This window comes from Loxodonta africana, unplaced genomic scaffold (assembly GCF_030014295.1).
Source record: "Loxodonta africana isolate mLoxAfr1 unplaced genomic scaffold, mLoxAfr1.hap2 scaffold_36, whole genome shotgun sequence".
NCBI classification, from domain to species: Eukaryota; Metazoa; Chordata; class Mammalia; order Proboscidea; family Elephantidae; genus Loxodonta; species Loxodonta africana.
This window is the reverse complement of record NW_026975074.1, coordinates 2,700,872-2,708,320: the sequence shown is the minus strand read 5'-3', so window position 1 is coordinate 2,708,320 and position 7,449 is coordinate 2,700,872. Positions and strand designations below refer to the sequence as shown.

General features: G+C 42.2%; 1 long non-coding RNA gene across 1 annotated transcript in view; it reads right to left on the bottom strand.

Annotated features, from left to right (window-relative positions):
* Positions 1 to 972: 972 nt before the first annotated feature.
* The window catches only part of LOC135229544 (uncharacterized), a 335,530-nt gene continuing 329,053 nt past the window's right edge, over positions 973 to 7,449 (bottom strand). Inside the window, exon 4 of the long non-coding RNA XR_010320226.1 lies at positions 973 to 1,288. This is a non-coding gene — a long non-coding RNA (uncharacterized LOC135229544). The remainder of the gene's footprint in view (positions 1,289 to 7,449) is intronic.

Genomic DNA, 7,449 nt, shown 5'->3' with positions numbered 1-7,449 from the left:
CTAAATGAAACACTAAAGGAAGTTCTTCAGGTGGCAGGCTTGGAATTTCAGGAATTATGGAAAGCAACAAAGTGGAAAGTATCTTCGGAAGTTCGCCCTCCACCAAAGATTAGACAGGTCTATAAAACAAACAACAACACACGTGAAGAAAGTGTTTCTTAGTTCAATCATGTGTATGAGACCAAAAGTACAAAACCAGCCCAAAAGCACTGAAAAGAGGGCAGGACAGAACAGGAATCATGGCGGATGGAAACGGGGAACTGGAGCATAGGAGAGGACAATATTGACACATCATGAATATTGCAACCAATGTCACAAAACAATTGTGTATAAATGGTTGAACAAGAAAGTAATTTGCTCTGTAAAGTTTCAAATGAAGCACAATAAAAAATTAAAAAAAGTGGTAGGTATCTCGGTAAACATATTATGCCAACCCTGTTGTCACTGCACAACATGGCGCAGGACTCCCCTCTTTGCAAAGACTTTCTAGCCTATTGGAAAAACTTTGGAATATACTCTTGGTGGCACATTAGTATTAGAGAATGGGGTTAATTTTGAAAATATGAGATGTCTGTACTCATGCCTGGTGGATAAACTGGATAATAATATTTTCAGAGCGAAATGAGATGTTCTAACAGAAAAATAGGCCTGAATTCCCACGTGGGCCATGAGCCTACTACTCTGAAGGCCTTTCCCAGAGAGGCATTTCAGGCACTTCTAGAGCAGCAGGAGCGCTGGGGAATGCAGGTGTCAACCTCCCCCAGGGCCTTCTCTGAGGGGTAAGTACCTGCTTTAGTACTGAGCTTAGTGGTTCATAAATTGTCATTCTGCATAAGGTCTTCAGGTTCAAGTCTGTAATCCAGCTGGGATTCTGTGTGTGCTGCATCTCTGCATCAAAAGAACATGCTTCTAGAAGCAGAATGCCAGGAGAGAGGCAGTTGGGCAGTTGGCGTTGGGGGGTGCTGCGCAGACAGGGGTGCCCGAGGGAGGCACAATATAGTCATTCTGCAGGAGGTCTAGTCCTTCTGCACAAGAATTAGAATGCTTCTCAATGCACAACAGTTTACATGCAGGACATAAACAAAGTTACTGAAGGACAAAGTTGAATAGTAAACCAAGCCACTCCCTGTCAATCCTTACCTGAGAGGGTCTTCATCAGGACTTCCGGGGATGGAGAAGGAAACAGCAAACGCTGATTTATTTTACCTCTTCCTTCCTCAAGAAACAGGAACTGGTGTTAAGATGTCAGGTGTCAAGCCCCAAACTCCTCTTCTGGTCTGTATTTAAGCTGTATAATAAAACTGGGAATCAGGCAATCAGCCATGAGCAGACAGACCCAGAGTATTCCCAGTGCCCCACATCTTTGAGCTCCAGTGAGATCCTGTTCTTAGTCCCTAGATTAGCAGAGGAGCTGAAAGACTGAAATTCCGTGTTTTCAGGCAACTTGGGCTTCAAGCAGGCACTTATTGCTAAAGTCGTATTTCTCTGTGTTAATTTATGATCCTTAACTCAAATCCGGAGTTTGGAGCTCATTTTGATAACTCCTCGTTAGTCTGCCTAGACAAGAGTCTGCTCACAGTCAGTGATGACAATGGAGGAAACAAAGTCCCTAGCCCAGAGGAGGGACTGTTCCCCAAATTTAGGGAAATGCCCCTGGGGAGCATCAGCGAGGTGCACTGTGGCCTCTGTGGCTTTGCCTTCTGCTCCTGGAATTGCACCCTGGGGGCGTCCATATGCAGACGCAGAGTCCGTGGGTGACCACAACTCCTGCCCTTCTGGGTCATCGTCCGGACGCACGTTGCGATATGCTTCCTGCCCTCCTTCCCAGCGTAAGTGCTGCGATCACACGTGGCAGAACCAGTTCCCAGGTCCAGACCCTAGGTCTTGTCCTCCTTGGCCTCAGGCTTCCCCTAGTCCTGGGGGAACCCGCAAGCCTGGCGGGTGCGAGGTTAGCACCCGGCTGGGCGGGCTTGGGCCTGTCTCAAAAGGCTCATGGTGCACGCAGGTTCCGCCTCCTTGGAGTCTGCGGGCTTGCGGTGGGCAGCCCGGCATCTCCTGCCTCCCTCGGGCGCCCTCTCTGGGCAGCAGCTCCCCTCCCCCCGCCCCGCCAATCACCGAACAGTCGCACTGCCTGCTTTCTGCTTCTAGAAGCGTGTTCTTTTGATGCACACATGCAGCACACACAGAATCCCAGCTGGATTACAGACTTGAACCTGAAACGCACAACTTTAAAACTACTAGACTGGGGTGGGGGGCGGTATTGGCAGTGAAAAAAGGAAAAAAAAAAAAAAAAGAAAGAGAACAATTACAAAAAAAGTATTAGAAGACTGTAACCTCACGTTATGGACTCAAGAAGGCTGCGGATACACAACCGCGTAGATAGCATACTGTTGTATCTTTCTTTGCAAATAAGTCTTAGATGAGGGAATTTGGTACCGGGAATAGTTGCAGAGCCTGACTTTGGGGAAATCTGGGATTGATTAATTGGCTTGCATGAGGCTACAAGCCCTGATAATCAATATTTAAAGATGAGATTCGAGCAATCTAGAACATGCATCAGAATTTTTTACAAGTAAATTAGCACCAGAAGAGGCCTTTAACCACTAAATAAAATGGGTCAGTAGTTCAAGATCTCCCTACAAAGAAAATGGCAGACCTAGATCGTTTCCAGTCAGGTTCCAGCAAACATGCAAGAAACAGTCATTTTAATCTTGTACGCAGTCAACAGAGATTAGAAAACCATGAGACACTCCCCTAACTTGATCCTTATGGCTAGTTTAAAAATGATAACAAATTAGAGAAGGAAGGTAGAAGAAGAGTTAGAGGACAAGCACACTCAGTAACTGAGATGCAAAACCCTACATAAGATGCCAGCAAAGGAAATCCAGCAAAGGGTAAACCACGTAACATGCCATGATCAAGGCGGTTTATTGTAGGCATACAAATTTGAGTGAACATTAAAGATTTAGTAATTTCATTCACCACATGCATAGGTGAAAGAAGAGAAGACATATGCTCACCTCAAGAGATGGGGGCAAAGCAGGTTGATAAAATCCAATCACACGGACAGATAAGGACTAGGTGCAAACATGGAACAGAAAAGGAGTTCCCGAACGTGGAAAACTACAACTAGCATGATAGTTCATGGTGACGTGTGGGACATTCTCTTTAAAATTAATAAAAAATAAAATAAGGATGCTTCTATCATTATTTTTATTAAACATTTAACACTGGAAGTGTAAGCTAGTACAAAAAAAGTATAACTGCTATTCATAGATTATAGGACTGTCTCCATTGAAAACTGTAGAAAATATTGGAATTAATAGTAATCATAAATAAAAAATAAATTGAAATTTCAATGCGTCAGCATCAAGCGGACTCTGTCATAGCTCTTAGGTGAAAGCAAAGGACACTGATAGGGAAAGAGGAGGTTCGGGTGGGCTAGACCAAGGAGGGAAGAAAATTATTCTGCACTGGGCTGAACTTATAAGAACGGGTATGTGTGTTAGTTACCTAGTCCCTCCATAACAAAAAATAACACAACTGGATGGCTTTTAAAGGACAGAAATTTATTTTCTCACAGTTTAGCAGGTAGTAGTTCGAATTCAGGGCATGGCTGTAGTGGGAGGTCCTTCCTTGTCTACCTCAGCTTCTAGTAGATGCCAGCAATCATTTGTGTTCCTGGCCTTCTAGAAGCATCTGTCTTCTTTGTCTGTCTTCCTTTTCACCTGTTTGTGTCTGTGTGTATTCTGCTCCTTTTATAACTAAGAAGAGTTAGGCTTAGGACCCACCCTACATTGGTATGACCTCATTCACATAATAAAAGCAGGCCCCTTATTTCCAAACAAGGTCAGAATTACAGGTACAGGGGTTAGGATTTCCACATACATTTTGGAGGGACACAATTCAATCCCTAACAGTTGATTTACCAGATATTCTGGATTGAGAGTACTCACATGAACAGCTGAGAGTAGTTCCAATTCTTTGCTACATTCAGTGGCTGAAACTTGTCTCAATGGTCACCCATAGGAATGTTGGAGCAATTTATTGTGCAGGACCTGGCCTACCATTCCTAATCATGTCCATTGTGTGGAAAAACACACACTCCCATCACCGAAGTCCTGAGAAATTCATCGATAAGAACGGAATGGTGGTTGGAACCAAGAATTGTTTCATAGCCTAGATAACATGGTGCAGCTGTTAGATATCCACATGGAGATGTCCGGTAATAAAACTTCACCCCACACGGAGATGTCAAGAATAATACCAACAGCTAATGCTCATTGAGTACCTACACTGGTGCCAGGCACTCCTGTGCTTTTCCTTTCATGTTTGCTTTTCATGATGGCCATATGAGGAATGTATCATTATAATGCATAAAGAGGTCAATACAGAGAGTTAGGCTGACATTTGAATATATGAGTCTGGACCCAGGAGGAGTTTGAATGGATGGAGGTATAAACCTCAGGTCCATAGCTACAAATAGACAGCAGTAAACTCACTGAGGCATCCTAGAGGGAGGGTGTCAATAGAGAGAGGAGCAGGCACCAAGCCCAAGGGTACTCTGGTATCTAGAAGCCTGCCAGGTGAACAGCAGCCAACAAGCCTCTCTGAAGTCCAGTGTGGTTCCTGGAGGGTTGTCTGTCCTTTCTCTCAGCTGCATTTCCCCAGTGCTCCTCCCACCTGCACTGGGTTGTCCCCTTCATGACGACAGGGACAGTGTGTACCTTTCACCACTGTATCTGCATAACATAGACTACTTCTGGCCCATGGAATATACTGACTGAATGAAAAATAAACAAAGGATAAGTACGTAAAATCCTTCGTAGTTGATACCTTGAAATACATTAAGGGGCTTCATGAGTAAGAGGGAGAAAAATTGATCAGGGCTGCTTCTGAGACCATCCCTTAGGCGTAATGAGTGTTAAACAACACTTAAACAAAGAGATTTAATGGCAGAGATGTATGTTAAAAAGAGGTAAGTATAGGTTGAAGATTACTAGAAACATGTACATTATTGCAACTATAGTCAAATCGCTAAAAACCATATACTACATGCACACAGAATATTACAAAGTAATTTAATGCCCTCATTAAAAAAAAACAAAAAAAAATTACCATGAAAAGACTAATGTTGAATGAAAATATCAGGATGTAATATCTGTGTTAATATACATAAATGTGTGTGCTAATACACACATAAAACCAGTTGCCACTGAGTCAGTTCTGATTCATGATGACACCAGTGTGCCAGAGTAGAACTGTACCCCATAGGGGTTCCAATGGCTGAGTTTTCGGAAGTAGGCTGCCAGACCTCTCTTTCACAGCAATTCTGGGTGGACCTGAACTCCAACTTTCTGTCAGCAGCTCAAGATATTAACCATTTGCATCAACCAGAGACTCTAATACACATACATGCCAATATAAGCAAGAAAATAGACATATCGGAACGTTAATAATTTATTCTATGCATTACGTATGTTTTCTTGCTTTTTTTTTTTTTTTTTTTTTGCATACTTTCCCATTGCTTCCAAGTTTTTGAGGAATAGAATGTACTTCTGGAAAAATTCATGAGAGATTTTTAAGTAATGAAATAATTAACAGAAACAGAATGAGTAAATCTGTGGCAAGGCAGCCCATGAACCCAAGATTACAGTAACACTGGTATGAAAAGCAGAATTGTGGAGTCCTGAAGCTCAGTGGTTCCATGCATCCATCAGGAAAGAGGGAAGAGCAAATAAACAAGGAGAAAATACAGTGAGCCAGAGGAGTGGGAGCCCTCTGTTGTGGGCACAGTTTTCTCATGAAACTTTAGATGGACACAGTGGGTGGGATTATCCACTTCCATCATACAAACATTTTTATTACCCTTGATTTTAACAGAACTATGTTATAAAAACAAATAATAAAATAAAGTATAATAAAAGAATAAATCTCATCAGTGGACTACTATCATTTTCCCCAGCCACTGAGGAGGGCAGGAGACACACAAGGGAAAGAAGATGGACCAGTGTGAAAACTCATGCTAAGTGGGGAGGAGAGTGTTTCTGAGACAGGCCTTAGCTGCTACCACCTAGGGAAGTAGGCAGCCATGCACAACCAACTGGAAGAAATGGTACATTATTTCTGAGACCTACTCCAGCTCATAACAAATTATGGATAACATGGGGAAGAATGAGATTTCCAGGACACTTAACTGTTTTTATGAGAAACCTGTACATAGAACAAGAGGCAGTCATCTAAACAGAACAAGGAATACAGCATGGTTTAAAGTCAAGAAAGGTGTGCATCACCGTTGTATCCTTTCACCATATGTATTCAACCTGTATGCTGAGCAAATAATCTGAGAAGCTGGTCTGAAGAAGAATAAGGCATCAGGATTGGAGCAAGACTCATTAATAACCTGAGATATGCAGATGATACAATCTTGCTTGCTGAAAGTGAAGAGGCCTTAAAGCATTTACTGCTGAAGATCAAAGACTACAGACTAACAGCCTAACAACTGGACCAATAAGCAACATCATGATAAACGGAGAAAATGTTCACGTCATTAAGGGCTTCATTTTTACTTGGATCCACAATAAACACCCATGGAAGCAGCAGTCAAGAAATCAAACGACACATTGCATTGGGCAAATCTGCTGCCAGAGGCCTCTTAAAGTGTTCAAAAGTACAGATGTCACCTTGAAAACTAATGTGCGCCTGACTCAAGCCATGGTGCTTTCAGTCGCCTCATACGCATACGAAAGGTGGGCAATGAATAAGGAAGACCACAGAAAAATTGAAGGCATTGAATTACGGTGTTTGCAAAGAATATTGAATATACCATGGACTGCCAAAAGAATGAACAAATCTGTCTTGAAAGAAGTACAGCCAGAATATTCCTTAGAAGCAAGAATGGCGAGGCTTCATCTCACATATTTTGGACATGTTGTCAGGAGAGATCAGTCCCTGGAGAAGCAGGTCATACTTGGTAACAAGTGGCCACAACAATTGGCTCAAACATAACGACGACTGTGAAGGTGACGATAGGTAGTTTAACATACATTTTGACCCATATGAATTAAAATTTAAACAATTATTTCATGCCTTTTTGTAGGGGTTTTAGAATATACAATTAAAATAAATGTAAACAATTAATAGAAAAAATCTCTGAAAATAAAATTTAATTTTTTTAAATCACTGCTCCATACCCCAGATCTAAATGGCTTGATATAAAGCACTGGTCTTTGTGATTCACAAAAAGGAGGTGCCAATTCCTGGAGGGGGGATGGGAGGATAGAGAGAGTTGGAAGCTGGCAAAATTGTCACGAAAGGAGAGACTGGAAGGGCTGACTCATTAGGGGGAGAGCAAGTGGGAGTACGGAGTAAGGTGTATACAAACTTATATGTGACAGACTGACTTCATTTGTAAACGTTCACTTGAAGCTCAATAAAAGTTAATATAAA